Genomic DNA, 26,941 nt, shown 5'->3' with positions numbered 1-26,941 from the left:
TGTCTTGTCAGTTTCGAGCTGGTGTTCCCACCATCCTTCTTCAATATCATGACGCACGTCCTAGTTCATCTAGTCGACGAGATTGTCATCCTGGGGCCCGTATTTCTACACAATATGTTCCCCTTTGAGAGGTTCATGGGAGTCCTAAAGAAATGTGTCCGTAACCGCGCTAGGCCAGAAGGAAGCATCTCCATGGGCCATCAAACAGAGGATGTTATCGGGTTTTGTGTTGAGTTCATTCCTGGCCTTAAGAAGATAGGTCTCCCTAAATCGCGGTATGAGGGGAGACTGACTGGAAAAGGCACTCTTGGAAGTGACTCAATAATATGCAGGGACGGATATTATTGGTCTCAAGCACACTACACAGTTCTACAGAACTCTACCTTGGTGACCCCGTATGTCGATGAACACAAGAACAGTCTGCGCTCCAAACACCCGGAGCAGTGCGACGACTGGATTACATGTAAACACATCAGGACTTTCAGCAGTTGGTTGGAAACACGTCTCAGAGGTGACAACTCTGTTTGTGATGATCTGTACTTGTTGTCCAGGGGACCATCTTTGACTGTATTGACTTACAAAGGATACGAGATAAATGGGAATACATTTTACACGATCGCCCAAGATCAAAAGAGCACCAACCAAAACAGTGGTGTTCGCTTTGATGCAGCAACCGAGAGCGGAAAGGACACATATTATGGTTACATAGTGGACATATGGGAACTTGACTACGGACATGATTTTAAGGTCCCTTTGTTTAAGTGCAAATGGGTCAATCTGTCAGGAGGCGGGGTACAGGTAGACCCACAGTACGGAATGACAACAGTGGATCTGAAAAATCTTGGGTACACTGACGAACCGTTCGTCCTAGCCAATGATGTGGCACAGGTTATCTATGTGAAGGACATGTCTACCAAACCGAGAAAAAGATAAGATAAGGAAGCGAATACATCATACGATGAGCCAAAGCGCCACATAGTTCTTTCAGGAAAAAGGGATATCCTGGGAGTGGAGAGCAAGACAGACATGTTTGAAGATTATGAAAAGTTTCATGAAATTCCTCCCTTCAATGTCAAGGCTGACCCAAGCATCCTGATAAACGATGAAGATTATCCATGGTTACGGAGCAATAAGCAAATGACACAAGCGAAGAAAAAGTGAAGACTTTCTCCCGCAACTATTATGATGATACCATGCCAACTTTGTAACACACGAGTATGCTATGCCAATTTTTCCAAAGTTCATTTGAAAACTATGAATTTAGGTCGAATTTTCTCTATAGGTGCATCTATGTTCATTTTTTTTAGTAAAGTTAATCACAAACTTGTGATTCACACAAATTTCAAAGAATTCAAATTTTAACTATTTAAATTTGAAAACTAATGGCACTAACAAAAAGTTTTATAATTTTTCTAAAACTAATGGCACTAACAGAAAGTTTATAATTTTGCTACTAAAAGCAAAAAGAATTAAAAAATAAAGCAAAAAACAAAAGAAAATAATAAGAAAACAAAACAAAAAAACTAAAAAATAGCAACAATAAGTATTTTGTTGTAAGTAGAAACAAAATAAAATAAATAAAGCAACAAAGAAAACAAAAAAAAAAAGTGTTTTCAAATTTGAAAACTAATGGCACTAACAGAAAGTTTATAATTTTTCTAAAACTAAAAGCAAAAAGAATTAAAAAATAAAGCAAAAACAAAAGAAAATAAATAATGCAGAAAACAAAACAAAAAACTAGAAAAAAATAGGCACTAAAAGCAAAAAAAACTAAAAAAGTGTTTTCAAATTTGAAAACTAATGGCTATAACAGAAAGTTTATAATTTTTCTAAAACTAAAAGCAAAAAGAATTAAAAAATAAAGCAAAAAGCAAAAGAAAATAAATAATGCAGAAAACAAAAAAAAATTGGAAAAAAAATTAAAAATAGCAACAATAAGTAAAGAAAACAAAAAAAAACAAAAAAAGTCTTTTCAAATTTGAAAACTAATGGCACTAACAGAAAGTTTATAATTTTTCTAAAACTAAAAGCAAAAAGAATTAAAAAATAAAGCAAAAAACAAAAGAAAATAAATAATGCAGAAAACAAAACAAAAAAACTGGAAAAAATTTAAAAATAGCAACAATAAGTAAAGAAAACAAAAAAAACAAAAAAAGTGCCTCCTACTGAGCTCCCACGGCCTGAATACGACTAGAAACCCTACCATGGGCCAGGGTTCAGACCCGCAGGAGACCCAGTAGGCCCACAGGCACAGACAGTGGATTTAGGCCCGTAAGCCTGGAGTAGAGAGGAGCTCGAAGTGGTCGGCTCGGCAGAGCTTATAAACCACTCCAACCCCTCTCGGCTAGCGAGGTGGGACTAAACATCCCACCGCACTGCGCCAGTTCTAGCACATAACCTTTGGTCCCGGTTGGTGCCACCAACCGGGACTAAAGGGGGGCATTGGTCCCGGTAGGGGTGCATTGGTCACGGTTCGTGGCACCAACCGGGACCAATGCCCGCCTTTGGTCCCGGTTGGTGGCACCAACCGGGACTAAAGGGGGCATTAGTCCCGGTTTGTGCCACGAACCGGGACCAAAGCCTTTGCTATATAAGCAACACTTGGGAAATTTTCAGATTTCCCTCGCCAGTTGCCCCCGACGACGCCGACCTCCTCGACGCCGCCAGGCTGCCCGTGTGCTCGCCATCGTCATCGCCCCGCGCCCCTGCCCCGTGCTCGCCGTCGCCACCCGCTCCTCATCGCCGCCACCCTGCCCCTGCCCCGTCCGGCCCCCGCGCGCCGGCGCCCTCGCCGCCCCCGCCGTCGCCTCGATCTCCCCTGCTCGCACGCGCCGCCTCGGAGCCCCGAGCCCTGCCTCGTCGCTGTCGCCGTCGCCGCCCGCTCCTCGTCACCGTCGCCGCCCTGCCCCCGCGCGCCGGCGCCCTCGCCTGCCCCCGCGCTGTGAGCCGCCGCCCGGCTCTGTTTTTTTATTAGTTTAATTTTTTCATATATATATAATGTATATGTGTATGTATGTGGATATATGTTTTTGTTCATATGTTGCTATATGTTTATTTTATTTTTATTAGTTTAATTTTTGTTCATTCGAGGGGGTCGACGATCGCCGAGGGGTCGAGGGTCGAGAGGGGGTCTAGGGTCGCCGAGGGGTCAAGGGTCGAGAGGGGGTCGACGGTCGCCGAGGTGTCGAGGGTCGAGAGGGGGTCTAGGGTCGCCAAGGGGTCGAGGGTCGTCGAACATGAGAGGAAGAAGAGGATAAAAAAAGAAGAGGAAGAAGAAAAAAAGAGAAGAAGAAAGAATAGAGGAGAATCTTCTCCTCTATTCTTTCTTCTCCTCTTTTTTTCTTCTTCCTCTTTTTTTTATCGGGAACGAGGGTCGAGAGGGGGTCTAGGGTCGCCGAGGGGTCGAGGGTCGAGAGGGGGTCGACGGTCGCCGAGGTGTCGAGGGTCGAGAGGGGGTCTAGGGTCGCCGAGGGGTCGAGGATCGTCGAACATGAGAGGAAGAAGAGGATAAAAAAAGAAGAGGAAGAAGAAGAAAAAAAGAGGAGAAGAAAGAATAGAGGAGTTCTTCTCCTATATTCTTTCTTCTCCTCTTTTTTTTCTTCTTCTTCCTCTTTTTTTTATCAGGAACGAGGGTCGTCCAGGGTCGCCGAGCGGTAGAGGAAACCCTAAATAGCAAGTATCGTCGATGTGAGATACATGTGGCCGTCGATGTCGGACACTACATCCACGTCCCACAAGTGACGCGGGCGACGGCCACATGTATCTCACACCCACGATACTTGCTATTTAGGGTTTCCTCTACCGCTCGGCAACTCTCGACGACCCTCGTTCTCGATAAGAAAAGAGGAAGAAGAAAAAAAAAGAGGAGAAGAAAGAATAGAGGAGTTCTTACTCCTATATTCTTTCTTCTCCTCTTTTTTCTTCTTCTTCCTCTTCTTTTTTTATCCTTGAAGCGTTGTCGAGGCCACCCCAAACCCTAGAGAAGCAGCATCGAGGCCACCCCAAACCCTAGAGAAGCAGCGTCGAGGCCACCCCAAACCCTAGAGAAGCAGCGTCGAGGCCACTAATTAATATTAGTTCTACGTTTGCCACTAATATATCCATCTGTCATGTTTGAATAATAATTGCCATGTTGTAAATATTTGTAGAAACTATGGACACCGCCGGAGATGAAGTACAAGAAGAGTTGTTGGGGGACATAATCGCACAAGGAAGTGATGCCGTCTGCTCGTTGTTTCTCAATGACACCGATGGTCTGGAAGCAACTGGCTATGATTATGATGGCTCCGGTGACCTAATGCCGGTGCAAGAAGGAGACCGTGAGGACGGCTCCGGTGACCCAATGCCGGTGCAAGAAGGAGACCGTGATGACATCTCCGACCAGGTAAATATATTAGTTAAGCCTGTGATGACTAGCTAATTGATGCATTCATTGTTTTGGTATGTACACATATTAATTAACTCTCGTCTTTCTTCTAGCCCTCCGGATCGAGCACAACTTCGGTAAAGAGACGAGGCCCGAAGAAAAAGTTGCGCTCGAATGAAAGGTTTGAGATCACAGCAATCGCGCGCGATGGCATGCTGATTGGACCCATCCGGACAAAGGAAGCATTTGCTGCTCAGTGCGGGGTTCTTGTTAGGGACAAGATCCCAATCAGCATCCAGCAATGGTATAAGCCTAAGAACAAAGATCCCGAGGTGTCTTATGTCAATGATATGCAGAAAGATGATCTTTGGACTGAGCTGAAGGCAAATTTCACCCTACCGCCAGAGGAGGATCCGGAGAAGCCAGTTAAAGAGCAATTAATCAAGTCTCATGCTCTTAAGAAGATGGCAGACCTATTCAGGAGGTGGAAGAATGAGCTGAAAACGTTTGTCGACAAAGAAGAGACACCAGAATTCATCGGCAGATATGAGAAGATCAGAGATCAGTTGCCCGCATTTGTGGCCTACAAGACATCGGAAAAGAGTAAGAAGATGTCGGCGACAAACAAGAAAAATGCTGCGAAGAAGAAGCTTCACCATCGCACGGGGTCAGGTGGCTACCTCAAAGCCCGGCCTAAGTGGGCCAAGGCTGAGAATGATCTGCTTGATAAAGGGATCGAACCACAGACAATGAACTGGCCAGACCGTTGCCGGACTTGGTTCTTCGGGGCTGGCGGAACCTTGGACCCTGTATCAGGGAAGTGCGTTTGAACGGACGAGCAAATGAACATACCAGTCAAGAGGCTTAAGCACTATATCGATGCAGCAGAGCAAGGGACGTTCGTTCCAGACAGAGAGAACGATGAGCTCACAATGGCCCTCGGGAATCCTGAGCACCCTGGATGGACACGAGGCACGCCAGGCTCCGTTCTGTGGAAGGATGGTTTTCCGGACGCAGGCGGTTACAAATGCCAGGAGAGGAGGAAAGAAGTGGAGCATGCCCAAATTCAGACGCTGCACGAAAGGGTTCAAGCGCTAGAGGAACGAGAAGTAGCTCGCGTCAAGCGACCTGCCGAAACTACCCCGAAGCTACCCCGCCATCTCAGCGGAGAAGCAGCGTGGCTTCCACCGAGCTGCTTCAGCCGGAGCATGTCTTGACGGCTCCTGCTAGCTACCCTGTGGATGCTATCACGGAGTCTCAACATTGCCACCTTATGACGCAATGGCAGAACTTCAAAGTCAAGGCGGCTGTTGGCTCTGTTCGACCTCCTGAACCCGGCGCAACTTTTCGCTGTCGTCCGATTCCAGAAGGATATGCCAGGGTGACAGTGGACGCAATAACGGAGGGATTTGAGGACCTCCATCTTGACTACCCTATCGGTGAAGGGGAGACTCGGCTGGGTTCTTGTCTATTGACTCCATGCCTATGGCGGAAGGAGCTCATCAACCTTCTGAACTGGACGCCTCCGCCTCCTCCTCCTCCTCTGGCGAGTCAGGGCACTCCGCCTCCTCCTCCGGCGAGTGATCAGGGCACTCAGCCTCCTTCTCCGACGCGTGGCGGCACTCCGCCTCCTTCTCCGCCTGCGGCGGCGCGCCCAAGCAGCCAGCCTGCTCCTTCTCCGCCTCGTCAGCAAGGGCGGAAGAGACCCGCTGCCGCTCCGGCTGCTCCGGCGCGTCGTAGTCCTTCTCCTCCGCCTCGTAAGCAAGGAAAGAAGATAGCCGCAGCCGCTCCGTCTGCTCTGCTGGCGTCTAGCAGTACAACCAGAGGCGGGAGGCAATACAGATTCGGTCCTTCTCTGAAGATTCCAAAGAAGTTACCATACGAGAGGACCCCGGAGGAGAACGCGAAGATCGCGCGAGCCGAAGTGACGAACTTCTTTGAAGGGGTGAAAGCAAAGGAACATCCACCTCCGGAGGAGAAGGTAGATCCAGTGAAAGCGAATCACACTCTGGCTGCCCTGAAAAAACCAGCAAAGTCTCCGCCGAAAGGCAACTATGAGCGCATTATTGCAAAGACATTTGTCGAAGTGGAGCGGTCGGGAAGTACTGTCAGTGATCAAAGGATAAAATAACGACGAACTAGGAAAAAAATTTCCCAGCTCCGCGAACAAGCGAACCAATCGTGCCCCCCGCTCAAGGTGTCTAGCGACATCCTCGCTAATGATCTGAGGATGGTGGCCGGTTATAGCAATCTTGGAGATTACCTGCCCGACGATGTACATTATGATTTCTTGGAGGTGGAGGAACACAAATACGAGTACGGGAAGCCTCTCGTCAAAGATGAAAGATCTCTAACAACGATGATGCGAAGATTCCATGATTGGTACATGAAAACCTGCAGAGAGTCTGGGGGAGGAATACTTTGATGCTGAGAGTTAGAGAGGAGCATGACCTCGTTGGAATTGAACAGTTGAATGTTCCATTTGAGGAGTTCTTCCAGTTTTTCAATCAAAAGGCCCTCGATAAAGCAACGATCACTTGCTACTGTCTATAAGTAGTACTACTTCTGTCATTAAGTCTCTCTATATAGGTCAGCTCTTTCATTACATGTATTTATAATTATCCTCACTATATTATGCAGATTGAAGGAGCGGTTAAATATTGGGTTATATTGGGTTCATTAACACAAATCTCATAGAGAGACTGAGGTTAAATATCATGCCGAAGATACCGAGGCCAACTTGCTACGATCGTTGGTAATAAATGAAAACAAAGATATAATACTCTTTCCTTACAACTTCAAGTGAGTGTTACTGTCCTGTGCATATTCGGTTTCCCTTATATATTAGTCAAGGATATAGTAATGTAATTGATGAGTTATGCATGCGTGTGCAGTTTCCACTATATTCTCCTAGAGATTAAGCTTGAGCAGGGACTAGTAACCGTCTTAGACTCAAGACAAAAAGATCCCCGGGACTATGCGGACATGACTCAAATGCTCGAGAAGTAAGTTAAATCGATCATTATCCACCATATCAGCAACTTTGTTCATCTCCTGATATATCAAGTAATTGTTTTCTTTGTCTGGCAGGGTTTGGAAAAAATTCAACAAAAAAGCTCCGGGACTCCCGAAGAAGCTGCAATTTAGACACCCGAAAGTAAGTACTATGGTAGCATGTTCCGCGCATCTCCTATTGATTCAAGTGCTAGTTTCATCAATACCATTTGGCATTCTTGCTTATCAGTTTGATTGACCTCTATTTCTTGTAAAGTGGTTGTGGCAGGAACAAGGGAATGATTTCTGTGGATACTACGTTTGTGAGTCCATCCGCCACACGACCTGTGAGCGGGGCTACTCTGACGAACAATATGAAGTGCGTAAATAACAACATTCACAATTTTATTTTATTACCATCATTTGTGTTGAGTTTCATTCATTCATATATATATAGTATTGACCCCCTTCTTCAAATTAGATGTTTCAGAAGCGGGATGAACTCCTAGCACCAGCTCGCATGCGAGCAATTCAAGAGGAATTGGCGGCATTCTTTCTTGACCACGTGATCGCTGAAGATGGAGAATACTATGTGGACCATGAGTCCGTATGATTATATTTGTAAGAGATAATTATTTTATATATGTAGCCGGTAGTGTCGGATAGATATACGAGAACTTGTTGTTCGACCAATCTCTCGGAGAAGGAGAGGTGGTCGATATCACTTCTCTCTGTATGCATATATGTTCATGACGATCTTCTGTTTCCTTCCTTTGCTTACTAGCTAGCTAGCGTGTCTACTCCTCTCTATATGTATGTATAGTACGTAGCGTCGACCAAGCACGGACATAAGAGAGGACACTTCTCTCTATTAATTATAGCTAGCTAACACAATATATGAAACACCTAAATTAACCCCCCAAAACCCCCAAACCCCCCCTTTCAAGAAAAAAACAAAAACCCCAGCCACAGAAATGCTGACGCGTGGATGCCTATTGGTCCCGGTTGGTGCCACCAACCGGGACCAAAGGGTCTCCTGCCTGGGCTCCGCGCACAGGCCACGTGGAGGCCCATCAGTCCCGGAAGCAACTAAAGGGACAGGGCATTAGTACCGACCCTTTAGTCCCGGTTCAGGAACTGGGACAAAAGTCCCTTACGAACCGGGACAACAGGCCCTTTTTCTACCAGTGAGAACTCCTTCTTTGACTGTTTCCATTTTGAACTTCTTCAAAATCTTGTCATGGTATGTGCTTTGTGAAAGTCCAATTAAGCGTCTTGATCTATCTCTATAGATCTTTATGCCTAATATGTAAGCAGCTTCACCGAGGTCTTTCATTGAAAAACTCTTATTCAAATATCCCTTTATGCTATCCAGAAATTCTATATCATTTCCAATCAGTAATATGTCATCCACACATAATATCAGAAATGCTACAGAGCTCCCACTCACTTTCTTGTAAATACAGGCTTCTCCGAAAGTCTGTATAAAACCAAATGCTTTGAACACACTATCAAAGCGTTTATTCCAACTCCGAGAGGCTTGCACCAGTCCATAAATGGATCGCTGGAGCTTGCACACTTTGTTAGCTCCCTTTGGATCGACAAAATCTTCTGGTTGCATCATATACAACTCTTCTTCCAGAAATCCATTCAGGAATGCAGTTTTGACATCCATCTGCCAAATTTCATAATAATAAAATGCGGCAATTGCTAACATGATTCGGACAGACTTAAGCATCGCTACGGGTGAGAAGGTCTCATCGTAGTCAACCCCTTGAACTTGTCGAAAACCTTTTGCGACAAGTCGAGCTTTGTAGACAGTAATATTACCGTCAGCGTCAGTCTTCTTCTTGAAGATCCATTTATTCTCAATTGCTTGCCGATCATCGGGCAAGTCAACCAAAGTCCATACTTTGTTCTCATACATGGATCCCATCTCAGATTTCATGGCTTCAAGCCACTTTGCGGAATCTGGGCTCACCATCGCTTCTTCATAGTTCGTAGGTTCATCATGATCTAGTAGCATGATTTCAAGAACAGGATTACCGTACCACTCTGGCGCGGTTCTCACTCTGGTTGATCTACGAGGTTCAGTAGTATCTTGTCCTGAAGTTTCATGATCATTATCATTAGCTTCCTCACTAATTGGTGTAGGTGTCGCAGAAACAGTTTTCTGTGATGTACTACTTTCCAATAAGGGAGCAGGTACAGTTACCTCATCAAGTTCTACTTTCTTCCCACTCACATCTTTCGAGAGAAACTCCTTCTCCAGAAAGTTTCCGAATTTAGCAACAAAAGTCTTGCCTTCGGATCTGTGATAGAAGGTGTATCCAATAGTTTCCTTTGGATATCCTATGAAGACACATTTCTCCGATTTGGGTTCGAGCTTATCAGGTTGAAGCTTTTTCACATAAGCATCGCAGCCCCAAACTTTCAGAAACGACAACTTTGGTTTCTTGCCAAACCATAGTTCATAAGGCGTCGTCTCAACGGATTTCGATGGTGCCCTATTCAATGTGAATGCGGCCGTCTCTAAAGCATAACCCCAAAACGATAGCGGTAAATCAGTAAGAGACATCATAGATCGCACCATATCTAGTAAAGTACAATTACGACGTTCGGACACACCATTACGCTGTGGTGTTCCAGGTGGCGTGAGTTTGCGAAACTATTCCGCATTGCTTCAAATGTACACCAAACTCGTAACTCAAATATTCTCCTCCACGATCAGATTGTAGAAACTTTATTTTCTTGTTACGATGATTTTCAACTTCACTCTGAAATTCTTTGAACTTTTCAAATGTTTCAGACTTATGTTTCATTAAGTAGATATACCCATATCTGCTTAAGTCATCTGTGAAGGTGAGAAAATAACGATATCCGCCACGAGCCTCAATATTCATCGGACCACATACATCTGTATGTATGATTTCCAACAAATCTGTTGCTCTCTCCATAGTACCGGAGAACGGTGTTTTAGTCATCTTGCCCATGAGGCATGGTTCGCAAGTACCAAGTGATTCATAATCAAGTGGTTCCAAAAGTCCATCAGTATGGAGTTTCTTCATGTGTTTTACACCGATATGACCTAAACGGCAGTGCCACAAATAAGTTGCACCATCATTATCAACTCTGCATCTTTTGGCTTCAACATTATGAATATGTGTATCACTACTATCGAGATTCAACAAGAATAGACCACTCTTCAAGGGTGCATGACCATAAAAGATATTACTCATATAAATAGAACAACCATTATTCTCTGATTTAAATGAATAACCGTCTCGCATTAAACAAGATCCAGATATAATGTTCATGCTCAACGCTGGCACCAAATAACAATTATTTAGGTCTAATACTAATCCCGAAGGTAGATGTAGAGGTAGCGTGCCGACTGCGATCACATCGACTTTGGAACCGTTTCCCACGCGCATCGTCACCTCGTCCTTAGCCAATCATCGCTTAATCCGTAGTCCCTGTTTCGAGTTGCAAATATTAGCAACAGAACCAGTATCAAATACCCAGGTGCTACTGCGAGCATTAGTAAGGTACACATCAATAACATGTATATCACATATACCTTTGTTCACCTTGCCATCCTTCTTATCCGCCAAATACTTGGGGCAGTTCCGTTTCCAGTGACCAGTCTGCTTGTAGTAGAAGCACTCAGTTTCAGGCTTAGGTCCAGACTTGAGTTTCTTCTCTTGAGCAGCAACTTGCTTGCCGTTCTTCTTGAAGTTCCCCTTCTTCTTCCCTTTGCCCTTTTTCTTGAAACTAGTGGTCTTGTTGACCATCAACACTTGATGCTCCTTTTTGATTTCTACCTCCGCAGCTTTCAGCATTGCGAAGAGCTCGGGAATAGTCTTATTCATCCCTTGCATATTATAGTTCATCACGAAGCTCTTGTAGCTTGGTGGCAGTGATTGGAGAATTATGTCAATGACGCAATCATCTGGAAGATTAACTCCCATCTGAATCAAGTGATTATTATACCTAGACATTTTGAGTATATGCTCACTGACATAACTGTTCTCCTCCATCTTGCAGCTATAGAACTTATTGGAGACTTCATATCTCTCAATCCGGGCATTTGCTTGAAATATTAACTTCAACTCCTGGAACATCTCATATGCTCCATGACGTTCAAAACATCGTTGAAGTCCCGATTCTAAGCCGTAAAGCATGGCACACTGAACTATCGAGTAGTCATCAGCTTTGCTCTGCCAGATGTTCATAACATCTGGTGTTGCTCCAGCAGCAGGCCTGTCACCCAGCGGTGCTTCCAGGACGTAATTCTTCTGTGCAGCAATGAGGATAATCCTCAAGTTACGGACCCAGTCCGTGTAATTGCTACCATCATCTTTCAACTTTGCTTTCTCAAGGAACGCATTAAAATTCAACGGAACAACAGCACGGGCCATCTATCTACAATCAAACATACATAAGCAAGATACTATCAGGTACTAAGTTCATGATAAATTTAAGTTCAATTAATCAAAATACTTAAAGAACTCCCACTTAGATAGACATCCCTCTAATCCTCTAAGTGATCACGTGATCCAAATCAACTAAACCATGTCCGATCATCACGTGAGATGGAGTAGTTTCGTTGGTGAACATCGCTATGTTGATCATATCTACTATATGATTCACGCTCGACCTTTCAGTCTCCGTGTTCCGAGGCCATATCTGTATATGCTTGGCTCGTCAAGTATAACCTGAGTATTCCGCGTGTGCAACTGTTTTGCACCCTTTGTATTTGAACGTAGAGCCTATCACACCCGATCATCACGTGGTGTCTCAGCACGAAGAACTTTCGCAACGGTGCATACTCAGGGAGAACACTTCTTGATAATTTTAGTGAGAGATCATCTTATAATGCTACCGTCAATCAAAGCAAGATAAGATGCATAAAAGATAAACATCACATGCAATCAATATAAGTGATATGATATGGCCATCATCATCTTGTGCCTGTGATCTCCATCTCCGAAGCACCGTCATGATCACCATCGTCACCGGCGCGACACCTTGATCTCCATCGTAGCATCGTTGTCATCTCGCCAATTTTATGCTTCCACGACTATCGCTACCGCTTAGTGATAAAGTAAAGCATCACAGTGCGATTGCATTGCATACAATAAAGCGACAACCATATGGCTCCTGCCAGTTGCCGATAACTCAGTTACAAAACATGATCATCTCATACAATAAGATTTAGCATCATGTCTTGACCATATCACATCACAACATGCCCTGCAAAAACAAGTTAGACGTCCTCTACTTTGTTTGTTACAAGTTTTACGTGGCTGCTACGGGCTTAAGCAAGAACCAATCTTACCTACGCATCAAAACCACAACGATAGTTTGTCAAGTTGATGCCGTTTTAACCTTCGCAAGGACCGGGCGTAGTCACGCTTGGTTCAACTAAAGTTGGAGAAATAGTCACCCGCAAGCCACCTATGTGCAAAGCACGTCGGGAGAACCGGTCTCGCGTAAGCGTACGCGTAATGTCGGTCCGGGCCGCTTCATCCAACAATACCGCCGAACCAAAGTATGACATGCTGGTAGGCAGTATGACTTATATCACCCACAACTCACTTGTGTTCTATTCGTGCATATAACATCAGACCATAAAACCTGGCTCGGATGCCACTATTGGGGAACGTAGTAATTTCAAAAAATTTCCTACGCACACGCAAGATCATGGTGATGCATAGCAACGAGAGGGGAGAGTGTTGTCTACGTACCCTCATAGACCGAAGCGGAAGCGTTGACGCAACGTAGAGGAAGTAGTCGTACGTCTTCCCGGTCCAACCGATCCAAGCACCGTTACTCCGGCACCTCCGAGTTCTTGACACACGTACAGCTCGATGACGCACCCCGGGCTCCGATCCAGCAAAGCTTCGGGGAGGAGTTTCGTCAGCATGACGGCGTGGTGACGATCTTGATGTTTAACTGTCGCAGGGCTTCGCCTAAGCACCGCTACAATATGATCGAGGTGTAATATCATGGAGGGGGCACCGCACACGGCTAAGGAACGATCGCGAAGATCAACTTGTGTGCTCTGGGGTGCCCCTGCCTCCGTATATAAAGGACTAAAGGGGGGAGGCGGCCGGCCAAGGAGGGCGCGCCAGGAGAGGCCTACCCCCCCTGGGAGTAGGATTCCCCCCCCCCCCAATCCTAGTTGGAATAGGATTCGCGGAGGGGGGAAAAGAGAGAGAGGGGCCGGCCCCCTTTCCTTGTCCTATTCGGACCAAGGGAGAGGAGGGGCGCGCGGCCCATGTAGGGCAGCCTCTTCTCTTTTCCACTAAGACCCATCATGGCCCATTTAGCTCCCGGGGGGTTCCGGTAACCTCCCGGTACTCCGGTAAAATCCCGATTTCACCCGGAACACTTCCGATATCCAAACATAGGCTTCCAATATATCAAATCTTTATGTCTCAACCATTTCGAGACTCCTCGTCATGTCCGTGATCACATCCGGGACTCCGAACAAACTTCAGTACATCAAAATGCATAAACTCATAATAAACTGTCATCGAAACCTTAAGCGTGCGGACCCTACGGGTTCGAGAACAATGTAGACATGACCGAGACATGTCTCCGGTCAATAACCAATAGCGGAACCTGGATGCTCATATTGGCTCCTACATATTCTACGAAGATCTTTATCGGTCAGACCGCATAACAACATACGTCGTTCCCTTTGTCATCGGTATGTTACTTGCCCGAGATCTGTTGGGGAACGTTGCAGAAAACAAAAATTTTCCTACTCGTTTCACCAAGATCATCTAGGAGTTCATCTAGCAACGAGTCATGAATGCATCTACATACCTTTGTAGATGGCGCACGGAAGCGTTCAAAAGAACGGTGATGATGTAGTCGTACTCGACGTGATCCAAATCACCGATGACCAGCGCCGAACGGACGGCACCTCCGCGTTCAACACACGTACGGGACGGGAGACGTCTCCTCCTTCTTGATCCAGCAAGGGGAGAAGGAGAGGTTGATGAAGATCCAGCAGCACGACGGCGTGGTGGTGGATGCAGGGCGTCACAGAAGCAGGGCTTCGCCAAGACTACGAGGGAGAGACGTAACGGGGAGAGAGGGAGGCGCCAGGGGCTGGTGTGAAATCCCTCCTCTCCCCCACTATATATAGGAGGTGCCAAGGGGGGTGGTGCGCAGCCTAGGAGATCTAATCTCCTAGGTGCGGCGGCCAGGGGAGGGTTTCCCTCCCCCCCAAGGCACCTCGGGGTGCCTTCCACCACTTGGACTCCTCCTTGGTGGAAACCCTAGGCGCATGGGCCTAGTAGGGCTGGTGCCCTTGGCCCATGTAGGCCAAGGCGCACCCCCTACAGCCCATGTGGCCCCCCGGGACAGGTGGCCCCACCCGGTGGGCCCACGGGACCCCTCCGGTGGTCCCGGTACAATACCGATAACCCCGAAACTTGTCCCGATGCCCGAAACAGCACTTCCTATATATAATTCTTTACCTCCGGACCATTCCGGAACTCCTCGTGACGTCCGGGATCTCATCCGGGACTCCGAACAACATTCGGGTTTCTGCATATACATATCTTCACAACCCTAGCGTCACCGAACCTTAAGTGTGTAGACCCTACGGGTTCGGGAGACAAGCAGACATGACCGAGACGACTCTCCAGTCAATAACCAACAGCGGGATCTGGATACCCATGTTGGCTCCCACATGCTCCACGATGATCTCATCGGATGAACCACGATGTCGAGGATTCAATCAACCCCGTATGCAATTCCCTTTGTCAATCGATATGTTACTTGCCCGAGATTCGATCGTCGGTATCCCAATACCTCGTTCAATCTCGTTACCGGCAAGTCACTTTACTCGTACCGTAATGCATGATCCCGTGACCAGACACTTGGTCACTTTGAGCTCATTATGATGATGCATTACCGAGGTGGGCCCAGTGATACCTCTCCGTCATACGGAGTGACAAATCCCAGTCTTGATCCATGTAACCCAACAGACACTTTCGGAGATACCCGTAGTCTACCTTTATAGTCACCTAGTTATGTTGTGACGTTTGGCATACCCAAAGCACTCCTACGGTATCCGGGAGTTACACGATCTCATGGTCTAAGGAAAAGATACTTTGACATTGGAAAACTCTAGCAAACGAACTATACGATCTTGTGCTATGTTTAGGATTGGGTCTTGTCCATCACATCATTCTCCTAATGATGTGGTCTCATTACCAATGACATCTAATGTCCATAGTCAGGAAACCATGACTATCTATTGATCAACGAGCTAGTCAACTAGAGGCTCACTAGGGACATGTTGGTGTCTGTTATTCACACATGTATTACGATTTCCGGATAACACAATTATAGCATGAATAAAGACAATTATCATGAACAAGGAAATATAATAATAATGCTTTTATTATTGCCTCTAGGGCATATTTCCAACAGTCTCCCACTTGCACTAGAGTCAATAATCTAGTTACATTGTGATCAATCGAACACCCATGGAATTCTGGTGTTGATCATGTTTTGCTCTAGGGAGAGGTTTAGTCAACGGATCTGCTACATTCAGGTCCGTGTGCACTTTACAAATTTCTATGTCTCCATCTTGAACATTTTCACGAATGGAGTTGAAGCGACGCTTGATGTGCCTTGTCTTCTTGTGAAACCTGGGCTCCTTGGCAAGAGCAATAGCTCCAGTGTTGTCACAGAAGAGCTTGATCGGCCCCGACGCATTGGGTATGACTCCTAGGTCGGTGATGAACTCCTTCACCCATATTGCTTCATGTGCTGCCTCTGAGGTTGCCATGTACTCCGCTTCACATGTAGATCCCGCCATGACGCTTTGCTTGCAACTGCACCAGCTTACTGCCCCACCATTCAAAATATACACGTATCCGGTTTGTGACTTAGAGTCATCCAGATCTGTGTCGAAGCTAGCGTCGACGTAACCCTTTACGACGAGCTCTTCGTCACCTCCATAAACGAGAAACATTTCCTTAGTCCTTTTCAGGTACTTCAGGATATTCTTGACCGCTGTCCAGTGTTCCTTGCCGGGATTACTTTGGTACCTTCCTACCAAACTTACGGCAAGGTTTACATCAGGTCTGGTACACAGCATGGCATACATAATAGAACCTATGGCTGAGGCATAGGGGATGATACTCATCTCTTCTATTTCTTCTGCCGTGGTCGGACATTGAGCTGAGCTCAATTTCATACCTTGCAACACAGGCAAGAACCCCTTCTTAGACTGATCCATATTGAACTTCTTCAATATCTTATCAAGGTATATGCTTTGTGAAAGACCTATGAGGCGTCTCGATCTATCTCTATAGATTTTGATGCCTAATATATAAGCAGCTTCTCCAAGGTCCTTCATTGAAAAACTTTTATTCAAGTAGGCCTTGATGCTGTCCAAGAGTTCTATATCATTTCCCATCAAAAGTATGTCATCTACATATAATATGAGAAATGCTACAGAGCTCCCACTCACTTTCTTGTAAACACAGGCTTCTCCATAAGTCTGCGTGAACCCAAACGCTTTGATCATCTCATCAAAGCGAATGTTCCAACTCCGAGATGCTTGCACCAGCCCATAAATCGAGCGTTGGAGCTTGCACACCTTGTCAGCATTCTCAGGATCGACAAAACCTTCCGGCTGCATCATATACAATTCCTCCTTAAGGAAACCATTAAGGAATGCCGTTTTGACGTCCATTTGCCATATCTCATAATCATAGAATGCGGCAATCGCTAACATGATTCGGACGGACTTCAGCTTCGCTACCGGTGAGAAAGTCTCATCGTAGTCAACCCCTTGAACTTGTCGATAACCTTTAGCGACAAGCCGAGCTTTATAGACGGTTACATTACCATCCGCGTCTGTCTTCTTCTTAAAGATCCATTTATTTTCTATGGCTCGCCGTTCAACGGGCAAGTCAGTCAAAGTCCATACTTCGTTTTCATACATGGATCCTATCTCGGATTTCATGGCTTCTAGCCATTTGTCGGAATCCGGGCCCGCCACCGCTTCTTCATAGTTCGAAGGTTCACCGTTGTCTAACAACATGATCTCCAAGACAGGGTTGCCGTACCACTCTGGTGCGGAACGTGTCCTTGTGGACCTTCGAATTTCAGTAGGAGCTTGATCAGAAGTATCTTGATCATTATCATTAACTTCCTCTCTAGTCGGTGCAGGCACCTCAGGAACATTTTCTTGAGTTGCGCCAGTTTCCGGTTCAAGAGGTAATACTTCATCAAGCTCTACTTTCCTCCCACTTACTTCTTTCGAGAGAAACTCTTTCTCTAGAAAGGACCCATTCTTGGCAACAAAGATCTTGCCTTCGGATCTTAGGTAGAAGGTATACCCAATCGTTTCTTTAGGGTATCCTATGAAGACGCATTTTTCCGACTTGGGTTCGAGCTTCTCAGGTTGAAGTTTCTTAACATAAGCATCGCATCCCCAAACTTTTAGAAACGACAGCTTAGGTTTCTTCCCAAACCATAATTCATACGGTGTCGTCTCAACGGATTTCGATGGAGCCCTATTTAAAGTGAATGCGGCAGTCTCTAAAGCATAGCCCCAAAAAGATAGCGGTAAATCAGTAAGAGACATCATAGACCGCACCATATCCAATAGAGTGCGATTACGACGTTCGGACACACCGTTACGTTGAGGTGTTCCAGGCGGCGTGAGTTGTGAAACTATTCCACATTTTCTTAAGTGTGTGCCAAATTCGTGACTCAAGTATTCTCCTCCACGATCTGATCGTAGAAACTTGATTTTCCTGTCACGTTGATTTTCAACCTCACTCTGAAATTCCTTGAACTTTTCAAAGGTTTCAGACTTGTGTTTCATTAAGTAGATATACCCATACCTACTTAAATCATCAGTGAGGGGTGAGAACATAACGATAGCCACCGCGAGCCTCAACACTCATTGGACCGCACACATCAGTATGTATGATTTCCAATAAGTTGGTTGCTCGCTCCATTGTTCCTGAGAACGGAGTCTTGGTCATTTTACCCATGAGGCATGGTTCGCACGTGTCAAATGATTCATAATCAAGAGACTCTAAAAGTCCATCTGCATGGAGCTTCTTCATGCGTTTGACACCTATGTGACCAAGGCGGCAGTGCCACAAGTATGTGGGACTATCATTATCAACCTTACATCTTTTGGTATTCACACTATGAATATGTGTAGCATTACGCTCGAGATTCATTAAGAATAAACCATTCACCATCGGAGCATGACCATAAAACATATCTCTCATATAAATAGAACAACCATTATTCTTGGATTTAAATGAGTAGCCATCTCGAATTAAACGAGATCCCGATACAATGTTCATGCTCAAACTTGGCACGAAATAACAATTATTGAGGTTTATTACTAATCCCGTAGGTAAATGTAGAGGTAGCGTGCCGACGGCGATCACATCGACCTTGGAACCATTCCCGACGCGCATCGTCACCTCGTCCTTTGCCAGTCTCCGTTTATTCCGCCTGCTGTGAGTTACAAATATGAGCAACGGCACCGGTATCAAATACCCAGGAGTCACTACGAGTACTGGTAAGGTACACAATCAATTACATGTATATCAATATACCTTTTGTTTTGCCGGCCTTCTTGTCCGCTAAGTATTAGGGCAGTTCCGCTTCCAGTGACCGCTTCCCTTGCAATAAAAACACTCAGTCTCGGGCTTGGGTCCATTCTTTGGCTTCTTCCCGGCAGCTTGCTTGCCGGGCGCGGCAACCTCCTTGCCGTCCTTCTTGAAGTTCTTTTTACCCTTGCCTTTCTTGAACTTAGTGGTTTTATTGACCATCAACACTTGATGTTCCTTCTTGACTTCTACCTCCGCTGATTCAGCATTGAGAACAACTCAGGAATGGTCTTTTGCATCCCCTGCATGTTGAAGTTCATCACAAAGCTCTTGTAGCTTGGTGGAAGCGACTGGAGGATTCTGTCAATGACCGCATCATCCGGGAGATTAACTCCCAGCTGAGACAAGCGGTTATGCAACCCAGACATAGTGAGTATGTGCTCACTGACAGAACTATTTTCCTCCATCTTACAGCTGAAGAACTTATCGGAGACTTCATATCTCTCGATCCGGGCATGAGCTTGAAAAACCATTTTCAGCTCTTCGAACATCTCATATGCTCCATGTCTCTCAAAACGCTTTTGGAGCCCCGGCTCTAAGCTGTAAAGCATGCCGCACTGAACGAGGGAGTAGTCGTCAACACGTGTCTGCCAAGCGTTCATAACGTCTTGGTTCTGTGGGACGGGTGGATCACCTAGCGGTGCTTGTAGGACATAATCTTTCTTGGCAGCTATGAGGATGATCCTCAGGTTCCGGACCCAGTCCGTATAGTTGCTGCCATCGTCTTTCAGCTTGGTTTTCTCTAGGAACGCGTTGAAGTTGAGGACTACGTTGGCATTTGATCTACAAGACATATTGCAAAGATTTTAGACTAAGTTTCATGATAATTAAGTTCATCTCATCAAATTATTAATGAACTCCACTTAGAATTAGACATCTCCTAGTCATCTAAGTATTACATGATCCGAGTTTAACTAGGCCGTGTCCGATCATCACGTGAGACGGACTAGTCAACATCGGTGAACATCTTCATGTTGATCGTATCTTCTATACGACTCATGCTCGACCTTTCGGTCTTCTGTGTTCCGAGGCCATGTCTGTACATGCTAGGCTCGTCAAGTCAACCTAAGTGTTTGCATGTGTAAATCTGTCTTACACCCGTTGTATGTGAACGTCTGAATAAAACACCCGATCATCACGTGGTGTTTTGAAACAGCGAACTGTCGCAACGGTGCACAGTTAGGGGGAACACTTCTTGAAATTATTTTGAGGGATCATCTTATTTACTATCGTCGTTCTAAGTAAGCAAGATGCAAAACATGATAAACATCTCATGCAATCAAATAATAAACATGACATGATATGGCCAATATCACATAGCTCCTTTGATCTCCATCTTGGGGCTCCATGATCATCTTGTCACCGGCTTGACACCATGATCTCCATAATCGTGTCTCCATGAAGTTGCTCGCCAACTATTACTTCTACTACTATGGCTAACGCGTTTAGCAATAAAGTAAAGTAATTTACATGGCGATTCTCGATGACACGCATGTCATATAAAAGAATAAAGCATAAGACAACTCCTATGGCTCCTGCCGGTTGTCATACTCATCGACATGCAAGTCGTGATTCCTATTACAATAGCATGAACATCTCATACATCACATATAGATCATTCATCATTCATCACAACTTTGGCCATATCATATCACAAACCACTTGCTGCAAAAACAAGTTAGACGTCCTCTAATTGTTGTTGCAAGTTTTACGTGGCTGAATTAGGGTTCTAGCAAGAACGTCTTCTTACCTACGTTAAAGCCACAACGTGATTTGTCAACTTCTATTTACCCTTCATAAGGACCCTGTTCATCGAATCCGCTCCAACTAAAGTGGGAGAGACAGACACCCGCCAGCCACCTTATGCAACTAGTGCATGTTAGTCGGTGGAACCGGTCTCACGTAAGCGTACGTGTAAGGTTGGTCCGGGCCGCTTCATCCCACAATACCGCTGAAGCAAGAAAGGACTAGTAACGGCAAGAAAGTTGACAAATCTACGCCCACAACTCATTGTGTTCTACTCGCGCAAGAAGAACTACGCATAGACCTAGCTCATGATGCCACTGTTGGGGAACGATGCAGAAAACAAAAATTTTCCTACTCGTTTCACCAAGATCATCTAGGAGTTCATCTAGCAACGAGTCATCGGATGCATCTACATACCTTTGTAGATGGCGCACGGAAGCGTTCAAAAGAACGGTGATGATGTAGTCGTACTCGACGTGATCCAAATCACCGATGACCAGCGCCGAACGGACGGCACCTCCGCGTTCAACACACATACGGGACGGGAGACGTCTCCTCCTTCTTGATCCAGCAAGGGGGGAGGAGAGGTTGATGAAGATCCAGCAGCACGACGGCGTGGTGGTGGATGCAGGGCGTCACAGAAGCAGGGCTTCGCCAAGACTACGAGAAGGAGACGTAACGGGGAGAGAGGGAGGCGCCAGGGGCTGGTGTGAAATCCCTCCTCTCCCCCCCACTATATATAGGGGTGCTAGGGGGGTTGGTGCGCAGCCTAGGAGATCTGATCTCCTAGGTGCGGCGGCCAGGGGAGGGTTTCCCTCCCCCCCAAGGCACCTCGGGGTGCCTTCCACCACTTGGACTCCTCCTTGGTGGAAACCCTAGGCGCATGGGCCTAGTAGGGCTGGTGCCCTTGGCCCATGTAGGCCAAGGCGCACCCCTACAGCCCATGTGGCCCCCCGGGACAGGTGGCCCCACCCGGTGGGCCCACGGGACCCCTCCGGTGGTCCCGGTACAATACCGATGACCTCGAAACTTGTCCCGATGGCCGAAACAGCACTTCCTATATATAATTCTTTACCTCCGGACCATTCCGGAACTCCTCGTGACGTCCGAGATCTCATCCGGGACTCCGAACAACATTCGGGTTACTGCATATACATATCTTCACAACCCTAGCGTCATCGAACCTTAAGTGTGTAGACCCTACGGGTTCGGGAGACAAGCAGACATGACCGAGACGACTCTCCGGTCAATAACCAACAGCGGGATCTGGATACCCATGTTGGCTCCCACATGCTCCACGATGATCTCATCGGATGAACCACGATGTCGAGGATTCAATCAACCCCGTACGCAATTCCCTTTGTCTATCGATATGTTACTTGCCCGAGATTCGATCGTCGGTATCCCAATACCTCGTTCAATCTCGTTACCGGCAAGTCACTTTACTCGTACCGTAATGCATGATCCCGTGACCAGACACTTGGTCACTTTGAGCTCATTATGATGATGCATTACCGAGTGGGCCCAGTGATACCTCTCCGTCATACGGAGTGACAAATCCCAGTCTTGATCCATGTAACCCAACAGACACTTTCGGAGATACCCGTAGTCTACCTTTATAGTCACCTAGTTATGTTGTGACGTTTGGCATACCCAAAGCACTCCTACGGTATCCGGGAGTTACACGATCTCATGGTCTAAGGAGAAGATACTTTGACATTGGAAAACTCTAGCAAACGAACTATACGATCTTGTGCTATGTTTAGGATTGGGTCTTGTCCATCACATCATTCTCCTAATGATGTGATCTCGTTACCAATGACATCTAATGTCCATAGTCAGGAAACCATGACTATCTATTGATCAACGAGCTAGTCAACTAGAGGCTCACTAGGGACATGTTGGTGTCTGTTATTCACACATGTATTACGATTTCCGGATAACACAATTATAGCATGAATAAAGACAATTATCATGAACAAGGAAATATAATAATAATGCTTTTATTATTGCCTCTAGGGCATATTTCCAACATCCTCGCCACCTACTGCTGCCCGCGGCCCTCCTCCACGCCGCGCCTCCCGCGCTTGCCCTGGTCGGCGCCTCGCCGCGCCTCGGCGGCCTTCGCCCGCGCTCCTGGGTTCGTCCCTTCGGGGGCCCGCCCCGCTAAGGCCTCTGTGCCACTGTCGAATGGGCCCCATGCCCCAAAAAAAAGAGAATAGAAAAATGTTTAAATAACAATTACTTACTTAATTAACTTAATTTAATTTAGGCTTAACTAGGTAACTAACCTAATGTGTCTATTACATACGGGCCCTGCTGCTAACTAAAAGATGTTAAAAATTGAAATAACACATGTGACATTGACATGCGGGACCTGCATGCACTATTCACTCTGTTGACCAGTCTTTGTTGACTGGGTCAACTGAGCCACCTGACCCACCTGTCAGCCCCTGGTGCACTGCACCGGGTGCACCCAGCTCTTTTCTGTTTATTTTTTTCGAATTAGTTATTTAATAATTTCAGAATATGGCTAAATCTTTGGAAATTAATATAAAATAAACCATAGGCCAGATGGAAAAACTTTGTACATGAAAGTTGCTCAGAACGACGAGACGAACCTGGATACGCAACCCGTTCGTCCGCCACGCGTCCCGAGCATAGAAAACATGCAACTTTCCCCCTCCGGTTCTACTGTCCGAAAACGCGAAACACCGGGGATACCTTCCCGGATGTTTCCCCCCTTCGCCGGTATCACCTCCTACCGCGTTATGTCACCCCCGGCACATCTTCTTGCCTTGTTATGCTTTGTGGTGCTATGTTTGCTTTATATTTACTGTTTCTTCCCCCTCTTCTCTCCGGTAGACCCCGAGACCGATGCTGCCCTTGTGACTGACTACATCGACGACGACACTTCTTCCTTTTCTACAGAGCTTCCAAGCAAGCAAACCCCCCTTGAGCATTCCGATATCGCCCATTTCTTTCCCTCTCATGCTTGCATTAGAACTGCTACTGTTTTCTGTATGATCCTACTCTGATGCATAGCCTGTTGTTGTTACCTGCTTTCATACCTTACCTTCTTATCCTAAACTGCTTAGTATAGGATGGTTAGTGATCCATCAGTGACCCCCACCTTGTCCCAGTTGCCCCGCTTTATGTTCGATGACTCGATCAACGTGATCGACGCCCAGACCCTGACACCGCACATCACCCCCCCCCTAGTTGTACGACTCTGCAGAGTTACCATCGAGTGTAGAGGGTGGAACCTCTTACATCACTCCTGATGAGATCTCCATAGTGTAGCTTTACGGTCGAGGTCATCGAGGGTGATTTCCTCCTTAACCACTTCCGTTACGGCTCTGTCGTGCAACCCATCAAACATGAACCTCGAGGGTGGATCCTCTTACGTTCACCTTGATGACAACATCGAGTGGAATTCACCAGGGGTGATTCCTCGGGTTTTCCCCTTGGTGTTAGACACACAGTTAATATGGTTACTATGACTTTGCACTGAACCATGTGACTAAAGACGGGTTGACCCTGAGTGGTACCCGCGCGAGCTTAATTGCGAGTGATGTGGAGTCGAGTTGACCTGGAAGGTGCTCGCGAGATACTTACGAGGCGTGGCCGGGCATTCTTAGCCCTTGCCTCAAGTACTCGAGACGGGGCGACGGGGTCACATCGATCGTGAGTCTCTGCTCGTTACCGCGCGTTCCTAATCCGCTACGATTTGGATATTTGATCCGAGGGGCCTCTGGCCTGATAGCACTAACCATCACGTGGGCATAGTATGAGTGTTCTGCGTCGTATACATCAGCCGAAGCTTAATAGACGTCAGCAACTGAGCGGCGCGCGCCGGGTTGGACTGGAAAGCACCTACCTTGTTGAAGGAGGTAGCTAGGTCTGCTCACCGGCCGCGTTCGCAACGTGCAGGAGTTCCCGGGGAGATGGCCCATGACCCCTGGGGGCATAGGTTTAGTCCGGCGTGCTGGCCTCTCTTTTAAGCCTAGGTCGGGTTGCGGCGTATTGTTTGGCCGAGGCCGGGCATGACCCAGGAAAGTGTGTCCGGCCGGAGTTAATCGAGCGTGGTGGGTAAGTTGGTGCACCCCTGCAGGGAAGAAAACATCTATCGATAGCCTGTCCTACCATAACGGACACTTGGAGTTGTATCCCGATCGATACAACTAGAACTGGATACTTGAGGTGAGACATGGTGATGAGAATTGGATTGTGATGATAACTGGATAGGTATGGCTCTGGGATTGCTTTCTCGCAGGAGTCGAGAAAGGATCTCTGGCCGAGGTTGATAACATTACTGCTACTTTACTTTATGCTACTCTACTCCCTCCTGTTGCTGCAAGATGGTGGTTTCCAGAAGATGCTAGTCTTCGATAGGCTAGGCTTTCCCCTTCCCTTCTGGCATTCTACAGTTTAGTCCACAGATACAGCCCATCTCCTTTGATACAGATGCATACTTGGTTTAGATTTGATGTAAGTCTTGCGAGTACTTTGGATGAGTACTCACGGTTGCTTTGCTACCTCTTTTTCCCCTATACCCGGTTGTTGCGACCAGATGATGGATCCCAGGAGCCAGACAACGCCACTGAAGACTACTACTACCCGTAGGATGCCTACTACTACGTGAAGACCGCAGACGACTAGGAGTAGTTAGGAGGCTCTCAGGCAGGAGGCCTTGCCTTTTCGATCGTTGTTGCTTTTGTGCTAGCCTTTTAAGGCAAACTTGTCTAACTCATGTCTGTACTCAGATATTCTTGCTTCCGCTGACTCTTGTGTATTCAAGCTTATGTATTCGAGCCCTCGAGGCCCCTGGCTTGTATTATTTTAATTTGTGTCTAGAGTTGTGTTGTGATATCTTCCCGTGAGTCCTTGATCTTGATCGTACACATTTGCGTGTATGATTAGTGTACGATTGAATCGAGGGCGTCACAATGCTGAGGAGGCTATTGGTGTTGAATAGAATAGCAGTATGAAATAACCCTGCATATATGTGTTGGTTTTTAATTTGAGCCTTTCAACTAAACTGAAATTTTTATTTGTACAGTATTTACTGTCTTTTACCTCTTGTTTTGCAGGTTATCTGGAATGATGGTAGGTATTAATAAAGTAGTCCACGTTAGCTGGACTGGCTAAAAATGGAGAAGCATGATTGTATTAAGCATTTAAGTTCTTAGCAATTTAGAACCTCAATATCTTGGGGTTGCCTTGCAGTATTTCAGAGAGCTGTATTATTTCCGGACATTTTATATTGCCTCACGATGAGAGTTGAAAGTTCTGGTCTGGCCTGACGCGCTGTCAGAACCTCTCTCTCTCTCCCCTCTGTGTGTGTGTGTCTGTGTGTGTGTGGTTGTAACATCTTCGAACATGTGTTTAACGGGAACAAAGTACTCCATGTGTTTGTCTTTAATTAATGGATAATAACCTACACATGCTTTGGTGAGATGATCGAATCTTAAGCATAAGTAATAAAGGCATTCAAGTGTTATTATCATTTGTAGAGAAGTGCACAATAAAGAGTTCAATGTTTCATTTTTTTGTCAAAATATATTGCAAGTGAAGTGGAGTTTAATTATTATTTTTTGTTATTGGCTATCTTTTCAATCTATGTTAAAGTTGACATACAATAGTACAAATTTTACAAAGCCCATGGCAATGCACGGGCAGTCTACTAGTAGTAATCAATGACAACCGATGAGCAAACAACCGACCCAGAACGAAACATGTAGTGTGAACAAGATTGATGCCTCCCCCGCAGGCCATCGAAGGCGCCGCGCATGATCTCGATCGGATCATCAACCATGCCCTGACGATGAAAGAAGAGAAAACAGATCAACATCGACTTTTGTTCCATCTATATCCATCTCCAACCAATGCCCCTATACCCTATCTATCTATCTTTATCTGTCGCGATGATGCAAGCAAACTAAGCAGTAAGCGGAGTATGTGATGGGCACGACCACCATCCACGCAGTCCCTGCCTCTCTCCCCCACTGTGCCTGGGCCACACCCGTTGGTTGGCCATCGGAAAAAATGGTGGGCGCGAGCCGGACACAAGGCCCACCAACTAAGAATGGCTGACCCAAGTCGGCGCTTCCTTCAGCATCAGCTTTCTTCATTCCCTCTTGGCCTTATTGCCCAT

This window comes from Triticum urartu, chromosome 7 (assembly GCF_003073215.2).
Source record: "Triticum urartu cultivar G1812 chromosome 7, Tu2.1, whole genome shotgun sequence".
Taxonomy (NCBI): Eukaryota; Viridiplantae; Streptophyta; class Magnoliopsida; order Poales; family Poaceae; genus Triticum; species Triticum urartu.
This window is presented reverse-complemented; position numbering follows the sequence as displayed.